The sequence below is a fragment of the Macaca nemestrina genome, chromosome 5 (genome assembly GCF_043159975.1).
Source record: "Macaca nemestrina isolate mMacNem1 chromosome 5, mMacNem.hap1, whole genome shotgun sequence".
Taxonomy (NCBI): Eukaryota; Metazoa; Chordata; class Mammalia; order Primates; family Cercopithecidae; genus Macaca; species Macaca nemestrina.
The window spans coordinates 172,048,755-172,067,717 of record NC_092129.1 but is presented as its reverse complement, the minus strand read 5'-3'; the positions used below and the strand labels follow the sequence as shown (position 1 = coordinate 172,067,717).

The following is an 18,963-nucleotide window of genomic DNA, read 5'->3' as shown; positions in this document are numbered from 1 at the left end:
GAGTAGTGTAAATGGCTAATAGAAGAAAAATGAATCAATGAAAGTTATAAGATTTTTTCCTGCATAAAATGTAGAAGAAAATCACTTGCATGTTTTGTAGATAAAATGCTTATATCTGAAGAGATACATTTTGAGAATTTTAATCATTGTTATTAGTATATTTTATTGGAAATACTTTTACATCAAATAGAGAATTGCTAACAAGTTTATAGTATGATCATTTTATGGCTTTTGTTGACATAAGTGGTAAATTGAATATGATGATTATATTTGTCTTTTGTTTTCTTGTGGATATCATTGTGGATATTGCCTTTGTTTAAAAATTAATGTGATTGGTTATTTTAACTTACACATCAAGCTACTGTCGAAAGAAATTTTTTAAGTAAAAATCTGTTTCTCATGAGGAAATCATATCATGTATTAAATTTACCAAATATAAAGAAACTTATTTGACTTCCTAGTTTTCTGATGAAATTTGAATGAGAGCCAAATATTAATATTTTTTTATAGTAGAGTAAAAAATAGTTTAGGTGAAATAATACATTGTAAAGTTGTTAGTCATTGACTACTTAATGCATATTACAACTTAAAAAATAACTAGTTGCTTAAGTCTGTGAAATAAATGCCAGATCTTTTCTTTTTAAAAATATAGTGTTAGGTAAAATCTAGGTGATAGTGTTACATAGTGCCACTGAACAAATTTGTAGAATGTGCAAATTTATTATGGAATTTACTTAGAAATTATTACATAAAGTATTTCAGAAATTACTTAACACATATTAGAGATTATACATATAAAACTATTCCTTTAACGTTAACCTTATTCGGCTTCCTAAAAGCTTCCATTTCTTTTTTATTTGGAATGTTGTATATTAAACTAAATTTCTTTACTTTTTGAGTATGATATTTAAATGTATAAACATTTATGAGTTATTAGGTACAGATATTGATGTAATTAAACATTTCATTATTTTTCTTAATTTTTAAATTAATTCTAAGTTACATCTTTTCAGCAAGGAAGCCAAAATTGTTTTGTTTTTTTTTTTCAATTACTCATGCACGTCAAAAGGCTATGGGGAATAAAATATTTGAGTATTTATTAGATAATAATAAGTAATCATTAATGAGTGCCAACTACATGTCGAGTGCTACTCTAAATATTCTTGTTTTTTCTGAATCTCATGCAACTTTGTGAGGTAGGTACTATTTTCTAACCCATTACAGATGAGGTAACTTAGATTTGGATTGTAAAGTAACTTGCTCAATGTCATAAAGATAAGAAAGGGATAGACCAGGATTTGAACTGAGAGAAATTTTTAACACCCATGCATTACTGTTTTTTTGCATATTAAAAGTATAGTGTAATCTGGCACAGTGGGAAAAGCTTTCTGTTCAGGTGTCCTGGGATGGAATCCCAGCTTTCCGTGTCTTAGTTGAGTGACCAAAGTTACACCTCTTCATGACTTAGTTTTCTCATAGGTACTTACTAGAAGAATACATGTGAGTACTTTTATTCTAGCGCTAAATGTGAAGATTCCCCCTTTAGTAGTAGTTATTGCTAACTTGTATCATTATTCATGATTTTAAAACATGCTAATCTAAATTATGTTTTACTCTCTTTGGAAACAGTTAATAGAATAAAAGGAGGAATAAAGAGGATATGATTAAAGTAATATTGAATGCTTTTTCAGTTATCATTAAAATATTTATTGATTTCTAGCAGAGTTTCTCAGTCTGAGCTCCATTTATGATTGGGCCTGGATAATTCTTTGTCTTGGGTGCTGTCCTGTGTGTCACAGGATATTGGACAGACTCCCTGACCTGTACCCACTAGATGCCAATTGCAATCTTTCTCCCTCAGTTGTAACCCAAGATACCTCCAGGCATTGCCACATGCGGGGGGCAAAATCACCCCAACCTAAAAACCACTAGTGGAGTTATATGGCATTAAACAAGATTGGGGTGAGGACATTGGTGGAAAGGGCTAAGATGAAGATGCTCTAAGATAGGGAGGGAGGAGCTGGCTCTTGTTGGCAGGTGTGGCTGCACACGGAATGTGGGTTGGAAGGCAGGGAAGGGCAGGAGCAGGTGCGATGCAGAGGACTGAAAAGAGGCAGAGGCGGAAGTCTTGAGGAGAGGAGGGGCTTGGATCTGGGTGGCTGAAGTGGGCAGCTTGAAGAGGTTTTTGAAGGAAGAATCAGAGGACTTGGGGATTGCCAGAGTATTACACATTTGCCAGCATGGAATAAAGAACAGTGAAGGTTTTGAGAGGTGGTCACTGGACAATCTGCAAGACTGACTCTCCAACCAAGTGGAACCTCCTGTGTGCCAGCTTCACCATGCATGAGATTCACATATGTTTCTTAGCAGTGGTAAAAATCATTGCATGTCCTAGACCTTCCTGAGCACTGCAAACCTTGGGTCTTAAGTCTGGGACTGCCAAGTGACTCCCACATTTAAAACTTCCATGATTTGCCTTGGTTTGAAGATTAGGTGTGATCTTGGGAAAGGGGAGATCTGAGATTTTGGCGAGGAGCATGCCTTGGTACAATATATAATATTCCCTCTTCCTGGATTCTTGCCCCGCTGCTGGCTCCTACCCAGGTTTCTGGCCTTGACCCTGGAGCTTTCTTCTCTAATGCATCTACTTGTAAAGTAAATAATTCATTGGACACCAAATAATTTTTTTTCTATAAATTGATTGTGACTCAATGTTTTTGAGTCACAATTTTGAGGTTCACAGATTTCTGGAAGCAGTGCATCCCTATAGTGGGAACAGCCTATGTACCATAAATTTTGTAGATGGTAATGACTAAAGTATTCCAGACTCTTTCTGTGGTACAACATTCAGGGAAACCAGATGAAATTACTTTCTGTCTCAGCAAATAACCTCGGCAGGCTGTTTTGGGAGCTATTTCAATAAGGTCATCGTAAGCAAAACTTAATGATCGTTTGTTAACAGCCGTGGGTGACATCACCACGAATTGTCATTGCAACTTAAATGATAGTATTATAAGGCACTTTTAGTGTTCATTATTTCAGTAGTGGTGATAAAACCTTTTTTTATTCTGCAAAATTATGTTGGTGAAATTGTATGTATCTGCATGTATGTGTCTGTCTGTGATTTCTACCATAGTAAAATGAAACTTCAGTTTTGAGCCTGAACTAAGAACTCTTGGTTCTTAGGTCTAGCATAGGAGAAGACAAAAGGGAAGAGAAGGGAGAGGCTACCTTTCCTGACAGCTTCTTGGAGTTTTCATTTTTTGTGTGTCCACTCCCCACCCCATATACACGCACGTTCCCAGTACACTTCTGTTGATCAGTTATTGGCTGCTCTGTTTTTCCCTGCAAAAGGAATTTTTCAATTTGATTTTCCATCCCGACTTCCCAGTGGGCCTTCATGAAGCAGTGAAGACATTTTCAGTATGTTCTTTCCCTCCCACAGACGTGAATCCAGCCATATTGAGTACATCCTGTGTTTCTAGGGCTGTACAAATCCTGTGGGTTGGCTCTTCTATCTTCAGGTAGCTGAAACATCTCAGATGGAAAAGAGATTCACACATAATAGATCATTTAAGGCCCAAATAAGACCTAAATCATGTTGGACAAATTGGATACAACTAAAGGCCAAATTGTATGAACTAGATAAAGGTCGGTGCAATGTATAGGGAGGCAAGAAACTGTTACTTTCCTGGAATCATTAGTAGGTGTTTCTGAGAGCCGGGATTAAAGCGTGTCATGAAAAACTGGTGAGTTGTGGATAAATGTTGGGACCTCGGATAGCAGAATAACTATGATAGATTCTGATCATGGCGTTTGATTTTAGAGGATGATGCAGACATGAAACAAGCAATGTCACACACATACATTTAACGCAAGAAGAGGTGGGGTGCTGTTGGTGCACACTGTGCTGCTCCCAGTTAGTGTCAGGAGAGAGCTTCAAGAGCATGTGACATTGATGCCCACACATGAAAGATGCGAAGTTGCCAGGTCAGGCAGGACGCCGTTTTGTTGCACACACAGAATACAGGGAGGTGGCATAGAGTAGCACTGTACTAACAACTCCACGTTCTGGAGGCAATCTGCCTGGGTTCAAGCCGGTTCTTCCCGACAGGCTCTGTGAATTCGCTTCTGTGTGCCACTGTTTTCTCCTCTGGAAAATGGAGGTGAAGGGTGGTCTCCTTCTCCCAGGTAGGTTTGTGTGTGTGTGTGTGTGTGTGTGAGGATTGAATGGTTGTTACAATATAATAACTGCAAAGAGCTCGAAGTCAGATTTCTAAGTCCAGTTTTATTTTAGTGTGTTTTTGCCATGATTTTCCTAACTTGGTTTCTATGATGCAGTTAGCTTCTGCAAATGGCAGCAGCTGATAAACGATTAGAAAGCTATTTTTGGTTTGACTGGTTCACATGTAGATGTGAAGTCCTCAGAACAGCGCTCAGCACACAGGAAGCTGTTGCTGTCGGATTTCCCCCAGTAGGGCCTGAAATGCGAGGGTGCGGCTGTGAGTGAGGAGAATGAGGGCTTCCCAAGCAGGTGTGAAGGAACATTGGGGAGGTGATTCTCATGAGAAGGAACACCATGAGCTTGAGGCAGCAGTGGGGGAAGGAAGGCAAGCTGTGTGCTGTGGGCATCCCTAAAAGGCAGTGTTGTTCATTCAAGAGGAGGATTTTCAAGGGGAGGGATTCTTATGCTGGATCGGAACAGATAACTTGTGCTGTCTCCATTGGTTTTAAGAGCTGTGTGCATGTGTGTGAATTCTGTGTTTTGCTGTGTATTTTACGTATATCTTAGGGAGTTCAAGAAATAGTTAATCTCGTTAAGTATCCAAATAATTGCTTGATGGCCATCCCTCTTGTGCTACCATATAATAACTGAAAAGAGCTTTAAGTCTTAAGTTCTCTTATATTTCTGTGTGTTTTCACCATGATTTGTCTTAGTCTCTGTGTTGCAGTTAGCTTCTTAGGCAAATGGCAGCAGCTGATAAATGATCAGGAAGCTATTTTTGGTTTGACTAGTTCAGATCCATACATATGAAGTTACAAGCTTAATTACTGTTATTTTTGGCCAGAGTCCTTGGAAGTGTTGGACTTAGCCAAGTATTTCCTTTGTGAAAGAAATGACACTTGTTCATTGTTTGAATTGTGATGATTTCTCAAAGCATATGAATTTTTTTGATTGCTTAGATTATGAAGATTTAGATTGGGAATTTTGTGCATTATAAATGTTATCATAAATAAATATTTGTTCAGAACCACTTAAATGTACGAAGGGCCCAATATTGTCATTATCTTCTCTGAGCTATTTCTTCAAAGTACCAGTGAAAACAAATAACTAGAAGGCATATACATGTTTATGTATAATGGGATGGTAGATATAGTTCAAACAAAGACAGACACACTGGGTGTGTGTGTATATATATACACATACACTTACATTTATTATGTATACATACACACATACAAAATGTATGTACTGTTATTTATTTAGGCTAATGGCTTTGGACAACAACAATAATAATAGTAATGTGGATTCCAGATAATTTGTTTTCCGGAAATATAATTTAGTGTATTTTCATCAGCAGACTTGGTGATACATTTTCTAAGTATTAGTCATTGGAAAATCAGTTTAGGGAATATATCTCTGAATATGTTGGCTGGTTAGGGTTAGTGTTAGGGATAGGGTTAGGGTTTAAGTTTAATTAAAAAACTAACTTTTAAATAATGATTAATTATTAGTATTATGGATCATGCAGTTGGCTACCTATAAATTTCTATATTTTTTAACCATTTTCTATTTTTATTGAAGTGTATCACTTAGTAGTTACTACCATTTACATTTAAAATTATAGCATGGAAAATTAATAATTGGAATGTTACATATTTCATCTATTTCTGTGAAACTATGAAAAATTTGTGAACTTTTCTCATGAATTCTTTAAAGGAAGTTGACTCTAGCTGTTTAGCCATTTATTTTACAGAAATAATAATAAGGACTATTTAAACAGTGTAGTTAATTTTAAAGTTTTTGAGCTTGGATTTTTTTTTCTAAGATGTATTTTTCTTGTGGTTATAAAATGTTAATTCTTCCCTGCTTTTGAGTAGGCGCCGATGGCGTAGAATGGTTAGGATTTATTGCATTTATCTGATGCCTAGCTGGAGATTATTGGGTGCCCTGCCTGCTGTGTGTCCACCTCTGTGCTGAGGATGTGGTGAGCAACTCCTGCCTGTGTCCCCAGTTCCTGCCTGTCCTCCCCAGACCATGCACTCCATGGTCTGGGGAGGGGCTGTTATGATGAAAGGAAACAACTGCTCTGGTAGGGACGGGAAGGGAAGTATTAGGTGACGTGGGGTACACATCAGTGGCCCCCAGTGTAGTCTTGAGGAATTGTAAAATGTTAGGGTGTTTGTTGGTTTATTTTGATTATAATTCCCAAATAAAGATTGTATCTGTAGATGATGACTAAAGCTGTTAGATTTTATCCATTGTGTTCATTTTATTTTTCTCCCCTCCACAACCTACTTTTATTTTTCATATCCTTTTTAATTTCTGATTCTTGCTGGTGAGGGGGCGGTGCTTTAGAAGAGATGTAGATTTTGAGATGAAAGAGCAGACTTCTTAACTGACCTCAGAATACTATTTTTGTTTTTTGAGATGGAGTTTCGCCCTTGTTGCCCAGGCCGGAGTACAGTGGCGCGATCTCAGCTCACTGCAATCTCCCCCTCCCGCGTTCAAGTGATTCTCTTGCCTCAGCCTCCCAAATAGCTGGGAGTACAGATGCACACCACCCTGCCTGTCTAATTTTGTATTTTTAGTAGGGGCGGGGTTTCACCATATTGGCCAGGCTAGTCTCTAACTCCTGACCTCAGGTGATCCGCCCACCTTGGCCTCCCAAAGTGCTGGGATTACAGGCACGAGCCACCATGCCCAGCCTGACCTTAGAATACTTTGACTAACACTTTTAACTAAATTAAAGGAATGTAAAGGGTAAAGAATCATGTTTTGTAATACTTAAACAGTAGTATTATTGTCAGTTAGTAGATGTTAAAATATTCTTAATTTGGAAGGAGGAAACAGGCATCAAATAAATTGGAAGTATAGAATAATGTATTGAGTTTAAGGGAGAATACTTAAGAATCTGACAGTATGCGTATATATTCGTATGTGTACACACATATTTGTGAAGATATATGTGTAAATCTTCACACATATATGTAATATGTGTATTAAGCATATAAGCAAGCAGGCACTTACATACTTTCAGGGAATTGAGACACCCACGTTTGTTTTTATTTGGCTGTCCATATTTACACATACGTTTGTGTATATTATATATACCCGTGGATTTAAATGAGTAATATATCTTTTATATGAGTAATATATGAACTTAAATCAACTAGTACAGAATCATATACAATAAAAATTGGATGTTTTCTCCCTTTACTTGCCTCTGCTCTTTATCCTTATTATCAGCCATATCAATTTCTTGTCATTTTCCCCAGAAATGCAGCTATGACAGCATTATTCTTTAAAACATGTGTGCATATACACAAAAATTGACTTATGTAATGTACAAAGTCATTAATCATTTAACAATGGGATACATTCTGAGAAATGTGTCATTATGTGATTTCGTCATTGGTCACTGTGCGAACACTATGGGGTGTACTTACACAAACCTAGACTGTACAACTGGCTACACACATAGCCTATATGGTGTAGCCTATTGCTCCTAGGTTACAAACCTGCACAGCATGTTTGTGTACTGAATACTGTAGGCAATTACAGCACAATGGTATTTGTGTATCTAAACAGAAAAGGTATAGTAGAAAAGGTAAAAAATTCATACAACCTGTATAGGACACTTATCATGAGGCCGGGCGCGGTGGCTCAAGCCTGTAATCCCAGCACTTTGGGAGGCCGAGACGGGCGGATCATGAGGTCAGGAGATCGAGACCATCCTGGCTAACACGGTGAAACCCCGTCTCTACTACAAAATACAAAAAAACTAGCCGGGCGAGGTGGCGGGCGCCTGTAGTCCCAGCTACTCGGGAGGCTGAGGCAGGAGAATGGCGTGAACCCGGGAGGCGGAGCTTGCAGTGAGCTGAGATCCGGCCACTGCACTCCAGCCTGGGCGACAGAGCGAGACTCCGTCTCAAAAAAAAAAAAAAAAAAAAAAAAAAAAAGGACACTTATCATGAATAGAGCTTGAAGGACTGGAAGTTTCTCTGGGTTGAGTCAGTGAGTGGGTGGTGAGTGGCTGGGGAGGCCGAGGCCATTACTGCACACTACTGTAGACTTTATAAATGCTGTATACTTACGATATACTCAATTTTTTTTTTTTGAGATGGAGTCTTGCTCTTTCACCCAGGCTGGAGTGCAGTGGTGCAATCTCGGCTCACTGCAACCTCTGCCTCCCTCATGCCATTCTCCTGCCTCAGCCTCCTGAGTAGCTGGGCCTACAGGCGCCCACCACCGCGCCCGGCTAATTTTTTGTATTTTTAGTAGAGACGGGGTTTCACCGTGTTAGCCAGGATGATCTCGATCTCCTGACCTTGTGATCCGCCTGCCTCAGCCTCCCAAAGTGCTCGGATTACAGGCGTGAGCCACCGCACCTGGCCAGGATATACTCAATTTTTTAAAAATTGTGTTAGTAATAAATTAACTGTAGATTACTGTAACTTTTTTACTTATAACTTTTTAATTTTTAACTTTTTGACTCTTCTATGATAACATTTAGCTTAAAGCAAACACACTGTGTAGCTGTACAAAAATATTTTTATATTTTTATTCTATAAGTTTTTTTCTATTTTTAGAATTATTATATTTTACTTTTTTCACTTTGTTGTTAAGAACTAAGACACAGACACACACATTAGCCTAGCCCTGCACTGGATCAGGCTCATCAGTATCACTGTCTTCCATCTCTACATCTTGTCCCACGGAAGGTCTTCAGGGCCAGTGACACATATGGAGCTGTCATCTCCCATGAGAACAGTGCTGCTTCTGCAATCCCTCCTGAAAGATCTGCTGGAGGCTGTTTTACTATTAACTTTTTAAAAAAATAAGTAGAAGGAGTACAGTCTAAAATAACAATAAAGTATAGGAAATACATAAACCAGTCATATAGTCATTTACTATCATTGTCAAGCGTTATGTATTGTACATAATTGCATGTGCTGTACTTGTATATGACTGGCAGTGCAGTGGGTGTGTTTACACCAGCATCACCACAAATACGTGAAGAATGTGTTGCATTATGATGTAGAAGGCCCAAATGTCACTAGGCAATATGGGTTTTTCAGCCGGGTGTGGTGGCTCATGCCTGTAATCCCAGCACTTTGGGAGGCCGAGGTGGGTAGATCACTTGAGGTTAGGAGTTCGAGACCAGTGTGGCCAACATGGTGCAACCCTGCCTCTACTAAAAAGAATTTTTCAACTCTATTTATAAACTTTTGAGACCACCACCGTACATTTAGTCTGTTGTTAACTGAAATGTCGTTATGGAGTACATGACTGGATACTAATATGAAAGTCTGTTATTTAAAAAAATTAGGATTCTCATACTCTAAAAAGTCACTACCCTTTGGGAGGCCGAGGCGGGCGGATCACGAGGTCAGGAGATGGAGACCATCCTGGCTAACACGGTGAAACCCCGTCTCTACTAAAAATACCAAAAATTAGCCGGGTGTGATGGCGGGCGCCTGTAGTCCCAGCTACTCTGGAGGCTGAGGCTGGAGAATAGCATAAACCTGGGAGGCGGAGCTTGCAGTGAGCTGAGATCGCGCCACTGCACTCCAACCTGGGTGACAGAGCAAGAGTGTCTCAAAAAAAAAAAAAAAAAAAAAAAGTCGCTGCCCAAATTTCTATAGTTTGAACTTAAATTGAAAGCAAAAGCTCTACCAGTAGGAAAACACCTGCTGATGACCTGACCATTTATAAAATTTGGCTCCACTCAACCGCCTCCATGATTTTAGGTTACCATTTATTTCCTATCCATCTGGTCAGTATCTTTGTCAGTTTCTTGCTGATTTTTAATTTTCTCACTCATAATAGTTTTATTTACATAGTATGCCTTTGAAATAGAATGAGAACAAAGCGCTCCCAATTTTCTCTAGTGACCAAACATGCTAAAACACAAACCAGGGTCTATTAAAGTAAATGAGAACTTGAGACTCTGAATTACAAATCAGAATCAGTAGGTCCTGACTTGATCAGTCTATAGTGTTGTATTCCAGCATTCTTTTGAAGCATCCCTCTTGGAATAAGTCCCCACCCCTTATTCTCATGTTCCAAATTCATTGTTATGTGTACACATTGACTTCTCATCTCTAATAGACCATTTCTGGTTCTTCCTTTGTTCATGTAGTCGTTAACCTATTGATTCCAGACACTTCCCTCGGTTATGTGTGTAAATTGTGCAAGCTGCTGCATGTACAGCATTGAAAGTGGGTCACCTCCTTGACACTGGGGGGTTGGCATTGCCATCCCTCCAGCCCCCCAGCCACAACCCTCTGTGCCTTGTGAGACTCTGATCGCTCTCCTGATACACTAACTCTTCACCATTCTCCTCTTACCTTGTGTATTTACTTTCTGCCTCACACCATTGTTGCACAAATATTGTCTGTCTTTTCCTGTTTATACCCTTCTTCATGTTCTTTCCTCAAAGAAGCGTTTCCTGTCAACCCTCACACTTTGCCAATATTCAACAGGTTGAAAGAGAACAAATTATTAATTTTTTAAGAAGCACTTTAAGCAGAGAAGGTGCTTTCAGTTTTTCAAAAGATTTTCATATCTGATAACATACTTGCTATTTGCTGTGTGTTAGAAAACAGATTGGGAGCAAACCATCTATTTCAGTTCGGTTTTGTGTTATTAAAAAATAATCATTTCAGCCTAGTGTTTTAAGGCTTTTGAGAAATAATTTGAAATAATTTAATATTACTACGATTTAGGGTTGTATGAGTTCGTTATTTGTGGGATGACCTTGGGCTTGATCAAGGGCATTTTTAGAGGAGTTATTTTTTTGTAATGTTTTATTTATACATATACTGTAAATGCTTTCATTCATTATTATTTTTGCTTTAAACAATTATCTTTTGAAGAACTAAAGAAAAATATATAGTTTTTCTTATAAGTTGGGATTTCGCAACCTTTCTTTGTAAGGGACAAGATAGTAAATATTACAGGTTTTGTGGGCCTTATAGTCTGCTGTCTTTGTCACATATTTTTTTGTTTTGTTTTGTTTTTCCAAGTTAAAGTAATAATGCATGGGCACTACAGAAACAGCGATAGGCTGGAGTTGGCCTGTGGACCATGTACTGTGTCCCCTGCTATGGTGCTTGTTTCCATCTGTTGTCATTTCCCATTAGCCTGAATCAGCCCCTTTTAGCATTGCTTATAATATTGGCAAGAAATTTTCTCAACTTTTTTCTGAAAATATCATCACTTTGTTTTACTTTCAAAGGGTAATTTGGCTAGATATAGAATTCTAGTTAGGCATTTTTAAATTCTGTTGCCTCGCTGCTTCTCCCTCCCCTTCCACTCTCCCACTTCGTGCTCCCTTTCCTCATCTCTATTCCTGTTTTAATCTGCTGGTTTGCTGTGACATGTCTATGTGTAGTATCCTTCAGAGTCATCTTCCCTGGGTTCACCAAGCCTCCTGGATCTGCAGGCTGATGTTTTCAGTCAAGTTTGGGGAAAATTCTTCTATTCCCTTTCTCCAGCTCCCTCTTCTGGGGCTTTCGTTACATCTATGTTAGATTATGTGATATGATTCCGCAGTTTGTTCATTTTTTTTTAGGCTTTTCTCTCTATGCTTTGGTTGGATAATTTTGTTGACCTGTCTTCAAGTTCGTGACTCTTTTCCTAATAGCAGTGCCCTGTCTACTGTTATTCTCATCCAGTGAATTTTTATTTCAGCTATTGTACTTTCCTGTTCTAATATTTCCATTGTTTTTAGAGTTTCTATATCTCTTCGGAAATTCTTCTACTCTTCACTCATTCTTTACCCATCTTTTTTCTGTAAATTATTTCCTATATATTATAGTTATTTTACATCCCTTGTCTGCTGGTTCCAACATCTTTGTCTTGTGTAGGTCTTATTCTTTCTACTACTTTCTTTGTGTGTCACATTTTTGTGATTTGCATGCCTAGTAGTTTTTAATCACATAGAGAACAGTATGGATATGTTTTAGAGGCTCTCTATTGTCATCTTCATCTGAAGATTATCATATGTTTTCTCGCAGGCGGTTAAATTACTATCAGATTATTTTATAGACTGGTGGAGGCTTGGTTTGAGGCTTTTTAGGGTAGGTCTGTTGATTTGCCCGTAGTCTGAAGTTTCAGTGGAAATACAAGATGTTAGCTTGGCTACTGTATCTGGGCAGGACTTGAGTTCCTAGCTCCTTGTCCCCCATATTGAGTCACTGCTGATATTTTGCTCAGTTCTTCCAGTCTTGCTTTGGGTGGCTTTCCTTTGGGTTCCTTGTCTTCTCCACAAGCAGTTCAAATGACAGCCAAGGATTTGAGGGTTTGTTCATAGATTCTAGACTCCCTCCTCAGAGTCTCCCTCTTTTCTGGGATTTCTGCTCACTGTACCTACCTCCTCCCAATTTCCAGCTGTCCCAGACCCCATCTCTGTGTCCTCCAGCTCAGTAATACTGCTTCCTGCCTCACTGTTCCTAGGGGACTGGCCGTTACCCTGGGGGAAAGACCATTTAAATGTAACCTCTCCTCCTTTGCACCTCAGCCTTTAAGGGTCAACACATCTAGTTTCTGTCAACTCTTGGTTACTTTCTGGCACTTTCATTAAAAGAAATATATATTTTCTCTACATTTTATTGTTATTAGAAGGAGGGTTAGTCTCATATAGGCTATTCTGCCATTACCAGAAGCCTGAGTCCTAAGTGAGTAGATATTAAATTCTTGGGGAACCTTTACCATCCAGATTTTCATCATGTTAAAGGATTAAGACACTCTGGGAAGCCTCCAGAGCTGGCAGGAGGAAGAATAAGATGGCGCTGGGATCCTTTCGGTTGGTGAATTTGGGTGCCCCCGGTTGGCTGGCAGGGTTTGTAGGTGAGCTGGTGAGAGGTCCCTGCACCACACACTCCTTACCTCACTGCTGCTGGGAACAAAAGTAGATTGATCGGAGTGGGTGTGCACCATGAGAGCTGTACTTCACTGTTCTTCCTTCCTTGTGCATTTGTAGAAATTGCATTGTTTACTGTATGTTATAGGTACTTATGTGTGAAAACATTTTATTTGATTAAAATATTTTCATCTCCACTGAAGCCTAGGTTCCAAAATGGGGGATACTGCCTTACTCAAAGGTTGGCACCTGGCTGATTCCAAGGATGAAGTGAGTGTCCTATGCCAACCAAGCACAATGCCTGATGCACCGACATCAGTGATTTCTTTCTTTCCTATCTACTGTCTTTCACTCTATGAAAGTTGTGAAAAATAATTGGATTAGGGGCCAGGCACAGTGGCTCACGCCTGTAATCCTAGCACTTTGTGAGGCCAAGGCCGGCAGATCACAAGGTCAGGAGTTTGAGACCAGCCTGGCCAATATGGTGAAACCCCATCTCTACTAAAAATGTGAAAAATTAGCCAGGTGTGGTGGCACATGCCTGTAATCCTAGCTACTTGGGAGGCTGAGGCAGGAGAATCACTTGAACTCGGGAGGTGGAGGTTGCAGTGAGCTGAGATCACGCCACTGCACTCTAGCCTGGGTGACAGAGTGAGACTCTGTCTTAAAAAAAAAAAAAAAAAAATTGGATTGGGAAATTAAGAAAAGGAAAGATTATATGTTTCAATTACCTACTTTTTAAACTTATTTTTTCCATACGTTAAAATAAGAATAGTGTGTGCTAGTAAGAGCTATATTATTATATTATTTGGGGAGAAATTTAACAACTGAAAAAAATGAAAATGAGCAGAAAAGTTAGTGTTCAATAGCACCATAAAAATGTACCTTTGAATCCTCGTTCACAGTGCAAGAATAGTGTTAGTGTAGTGTGGGTCTGTATCAGAGGTTCTCAAGCTGTGTTTAGGGGTCTCCATAGATTGCTGCAGTTCTTAATTGTATGAAAAAGTGTGTGTGTGTGTGTGTATGTGCATGCACGCGCGTGTCCGTGTCTCTCCTCCTGAGAGGCTCTACACTGGTCATAAGATTTTTTTTTTTTTTGTAGAGATCTTTTGAAGTTTTATTCTTTTAAAAAAATTATCACTTTTTTTTTTTTTTTTTTTTTTTGAGACAGAGTCTCGCTCTGTCACCCAGGCTGGAGTGCAGTGGCCGGATCTCAGCTCACAGCAAGCTCCGCCTCCTGGGTTCATGCCATTCTCCTGCCTCAGCCTCCCGAGTAGCTGGGACTACAGGCGCCCGCCACCTCGCCCGGCTAGTTTTTTTTTTGTATTTTTTAGTAGAGACGGGGTTTCACTGTGTTAGCCAGGATGGTCTTGATCTCCTGACCTTGTGATCCACCCGCCTCAGCCTCCCAAAGTGCTGGGATTACAGGCTTGAGCCACCACGCCCAGCCCACTTTTTTAATAAAAAAAGTGATGGATCAATATTGGAATAGGATGATGAAGATGTTGTAATTTATAAAGATAAAAAGAATGTATCCATATTTTCTTATGTCTTTTTATTTTTTTCTAGTATGTGGGTATATGTACACACACATGAAAAATAACCTGGAAACTAATGTGGTAATATGTTAACAGTGGCAAATTGGGATAGTTGAAATACTTTCTTCTTATATTATATATTGTTTAAAACTAAAGTTAAATCTCACTAAGTTAACTCATTCAAACAGAAAAGATAGTGAAAAAAATTACAATGAAACCTATGTCTTTCTCACACTGTCCCTTTCCTCAGGGCTGACTGCAGCAGTGACTCGTGTATCCTTTCATGCGTACGCGTAGGCACGTAGACACATGCATGACACAAGTGGACATATACCACGTACATTGCTCTGCTCCTTGGGTTTGGCTTTTTAGATTTTGTATCTTGAAGGCTTTCCAATCTTCAGATTCTTAAAGGGGAGGTCTTTGACCCCCTCCCCCAATCCCATCAAAAGGAATGAAGAACATTGGGTGTCATATTTCTAGAAATTTTGTTTTCTATTCTGTTACCCTTTTCAGCTTTGGTGTGTGCAAACCTGACTCCTAGTGGTAGTTCAGAAATTGTTTCCTTTCCTTTGGGCTCAGATGATTTTTAGGGGCAGTGACCTTTTTGAATGCCCACACTGTGCTGGCCTTTCGATGCTTCGCCTCACTCATCTTGCACTGTCACATGTCATTTCTTGTTTATTATTACTAGCACTACAACAACATGTGATAAGACTTTGGTAATCTTTCAGTTTTTAAAAAATTTCAGATTGGGCTTTTTTTTTTTCTTGATTATGGAAGTCTTAAAATGATTACAAAATAGAATAGTGGAATAAACCTCCATTTACCTATCATTCAGCTTCAGTAATTAACAGTTGGTGTCCAGTCTGGTTGCGTTTACTACTCTGGCTACTCCCACCCTCCCATATTGCTTTAAAGCTAACCTCGGGGATATCATTTTGTTCTTAGGTTTTCATGATATAAGATCCAAAAGATAAGGGATATCTTGTCACGTCATCACAATACCTTTATGAAACAAACAAAAATAAAGAAGAGTAATTCCCTTAATAATATGGTCAAATATCCTGTCAGCATTTGAATTTCCAGTTGTCCCCAGTATTGTAATTTTTTAAACATTTCCTTAGAATGAGGGCAAGTAAGTTCCACCTATTTTGTAAGTTGATGTATCTTTTGTGTTCTTTTGATCTATGGGTACCCTTTCCGGTTCTCTTCTTGCTTTTTTTGCAGGTTATTTGTGAAAGGAACTGAGCTGTTTGTCTTACAGCTTTTTTACCATTGGTCTTTTTTTTTCAAATGGTCAAATATAGAACTATGTTTTATTAAAGAATTTTAACTGATTGCTTTTAAGTTTTTAGATATTCTTTCAATATTATCAGATTATATTTGAATATACATTTGTTGCCCAACATATCTCTGTTCATGGCTTTGACTTGTATGGGTTACTAATTAAGCACATGTTTGTTGAAGTATGGTATACTTTTTGAAATAAAAATTCACAAGGAAAAATAATTCAAAATCAGATAAAATTACTTTGAAAACAGCTTAGAGAGAGATGCTGTTTCAGTCTGTTTGTGCTTGGTATAACACAACACCTGAGACTGGGTAATTTATAAAGGAACAGAAATTTCTTTTTCACAGTTCTGAGGGCCCTCTTGCTGTGTCTTCACATGGAGGAAGGCAGAAGGTTAAGAGAAGGACAAACCCTGTGTCCTCACATGGCAGAAGAGCAGAAGGGAGTAAACGCACTCCCGCAAGCCTTTTTTATATCAGCATAGGTCCGTCATGAGGGTGGAGCCCACATGACCTAAACACCTCCCAGTAGGCCCTGCCTCCCGTGCTGTTGCATTATGGGTTAAGTTTCCAACACCTGCATTTTGGAGGGGACAAAAACGTCCAGACCACAGCAGATAGCCATACTGGTTCAATAGGTAGTGAGTGAATGTGTCTGCCAAATTTGTGATTGAGGCTGAAGGAAAGAGAATTCTTGTTTCATTTTTCATTCGAATGTAGTCAGCTACTTAATGTTACACGAGAGAGGCCTTTTCAGAGTCTCTGTGATGTGAGTATAGATCACCTAGAGTAAGTTTTCCGTAGAGGTGGATCTTGCTGGAGGGATGATGTATATCAAATAGGAAGCCAGGGCCCTAAACTACAACTTCCAAAGCCTCAGGAAGAGCCCAGAAACTTCTCTTACTGACAGAGTTTTCTTCCTAAGTGAATTATCTGAAGCATTGCGAACCTGAGTCACACGCAGTGAGGCCTCAATTATAACTGGATTATGTAACAAAAATTCAGTTTTAAATCTGTGGTTTGGCGCCAAGACCACATTTGCCCTTAGTAATAATGTGTCATATCAGATTAAGTTTTCAGCATAGCCTGCAAAAGGTATTTAATTTGAGATGTGCCTAACTTTATTATCAGTGGCAATACAGAACTCATCCTGCTAACGTCATCCCTGGTGGCAATGCCATTGTGTCCAGAGGGATGCTTTATTCAGGGTTACATGCAAGACTCTAGGAGGGTGCTCTCGTGCCATGGGAGCCCGGACAGGACCTCTGAAGTCCTTGGCGTCCTTGTCATAAGTCATCCGCACTTGTCACCTTTCGTAGCAGGTGATGGGGAAGTGAGAGCTTCCTGAAGTAAGGCGCCTTCTCAGGGAATGTGTGAAACTTACAAGGGAAAGATGGGGCTGGAGATCCACCAGTTCAAGGTGCCTACACAGTGATGATAAATCCAGCGGCTGGGGCTGGAAGGTCTTAAGTCTTAGCTGTTTGTTGGGTCTATAGTAGAAAACTGAAGTATCGGTGTTATTATTTATCTCAAATTGACATTTCATTCTGTTGAGAGTTCTAGAAGAAATGTAATGGCATTCTTCCCTTTCTCATCTTCTATGCTTCTAAGTCTCCCTCTTCTTACTCAAGAGGGGGTTGGAGAATTATTTTCACTGTTTCTTTTCTGCAACTCCCACATTTTAAATCTTCATCCTTTCCTTTTTCTCTTAGAGAATATGAATGTGTTTGTATCTGTAGTAATTTGAGATCACAGGATGTGATGGAGTACCATTTTGAAAAAGAGGCTCTATCTTGCTTGCTGTTGTATTTCCCCCACAGAGAATTACTGATTCTGGAAAGGATTACAAAAGAAGAGGACATTGTTTAGGTAAGAAGATGGTGAAGAAGAATGCATATGGCAAGTTAATGGGACAGTTGTGAATATTGACTGTAGGATTAATCTCTGACAGGCAGGTCTGTTGATCTCAATACTCCTAGAGAAGGGATGTGAAAGATGCCAAGCAAAGCATTGACTCAGCTATAATAGCTAAAAAACATAGTCACTAGTTGACAACTTAGCATTTAAGAACGTCTGAAAGAATAGTCTGGGTGGTGTGTGTTTCTGTTTGACTTGGTCTGCATTGTCAGGCTTGGTGCTGCCCTGTCTTTGTTGCTCAAATCCTCTGTCCCAGTACCAGTAGACCAGGCTTTATTCAGACTGCGTCTTGTTCCAACAGAACCAGAAATCTGAAATATCAAAAAGGATTTGCCCCAACCCATAATATGGTTCTCACAGTTCCTGGCCTGCAGTGAGCTAAGTGCACAAGGCCCAGAAAGAGGAGTGACTCGGATTTGGAGAGGCGGTCAGAGTTCACTACACTTAGTGGCTTAGTTTCTGTGTTTTTTCCCCAGGTAATAGCAGCACCTTGTATCTGAGTCCTTCTTAAAACAACAACAACAAACATATGTATGTTTACACACACACACATATACACACACATATATATATAAATATATATATAGCCTTTTAACATTTATTATAGGGGAAAATGGATGTAATTATTTGCTGACAAGGGATGGGGCAGTGGCCTGCCTGAAAAGCTGGAGGAGCATGCCGGTGAGTTTGTTTTGTTTTGTTTTGTTTTTAAGTCTTTGAGATCCTGGGTCTCTCCCAACCATCTGTAAATCTGCATCCTTAGCCCCAAATTCAGGGTGTGGATGCCTGTGCCCTGCGCGTGTGCGTGTGCATCTGTGACTCCATACTGGATTAGTAGCCCAGGTTCAGTGGATGCTGGCGTGTAGCCTCTCAGGGTGAGAATGTTGTCTTGTTCTTTGTCTCCCACCATGGTTACGATGACTACCTCTTTCCATTCGCTACATCAGAAATCATCCAGTGGAAAGAGGAAACCAGTGTTGCCATACTCTAATAATTATTTCCATCCCACAGTGGGTAACATATTTTGTTGTGATTATTAGAAAACTATATTATTAGAAATATGTATTGGAAAGCTTGTCAATTTTCAACATCTTTATAACAATAGTTTGTATATTTAAATAGTT

General features: G+C 39.2%; 1 protein-coding gene across 1 annotated transcript in view; it reads left to right on the top strand.

The window, feature by feature from the left end:
* Window positions 1-18,963, top strand: part of LOC105482430 (HIVEP zinc finger 1) — a 149,120-nt gene that overhangs the window by 43,467 nt on the left and 86,690 nt on the right. The gene's annotated exons all lie outside the window — the stretch shown is intronic.